Here is a 919-nt window from a genome sequence, read left to right on the forward strand (position 1 = left end):
GATCTTGGTGGACTGATGGTGATGGTGGTGACGGTGACGGTGGCGGCGGTAGCAGTGATGGTTTCGGTGATGGCGACGTTGATTCGGAAAACGTATATATATATTGATGGAGGTAAGAAAAAGAAGTGCTAAGGAAACAATAGATAATCCTGTATTATACTAAAGTGTTGGTGAGGATTATGATAATGATGGTAATGTTGTTGTTGCTTTGCCACATGCCAGCTGTGACCATTCTGTGTTTGTTTTATAAGCAGAGAACCCAGAGCTATAACATAATCTATTCACTGTTATATCTTCTAAGATGGAAAGTTAAGGCATGATTGGAGGCAGAATTCTGCTGCTAAAGTCTGTCAAGTCAATTGGCCAAATTACAAGCTCTCTCGTCGGTTCGTCCTTCAGATAATCGCACGACATACATTCATACTTAACATCTGTCGAGAAGTGACCAACGTCACAAATATTACTCTCTCTTTCTCTCTCGTCTACCTCCTCCTATTCCTCAGACTAATTAATTAGAAAGAAGATGATAAACTTAAGTATGTCAGAGTGTCAGTATGTCAGTCATTTAATATTTGATTGGCATACGGTTTTGTTTCTGCTCTTTTATATTTGTTTTGTTGTTGTTTTTTTTTTCTGGGTTGGGGAGAATATCGTATATTTTCCCGTCGAACATTTTTTTTTTTTTTCAGCATTTATAGAATTAAATTGACAATGCTTTCAGTATCTATCGAAAGAAGTAGAAATAATATATTGCTAACATTTTATCGTGTTCGCAATAGGCGTAGGAGTGGCTATGTGGTAAGTAGCTTGCTTATGAACCACATGGTTCCTGGTTCAGTCCCACTGCGTGGCACCTTGTGTAAGTGTCTTCTACTATAGCCTCGGGCCGACCAAAGCCTTGTGAGTGGAGTTGGTAGAC

This window comes from Octopus bimaculoides, chromosome 9 (genome assembly GCF_001194135.2).
Source record: "Octopus bimaculoides isolate UCB-OBI-ISO-001 chromosome 9, ASM119413v2, whole genome shotgun sequence".
NCBI lineage: Eukaryota > Metazoa > Mollusca > Cephalopoda > Octopoda > Octopodidae > Octopus > Octopus bimaculoides.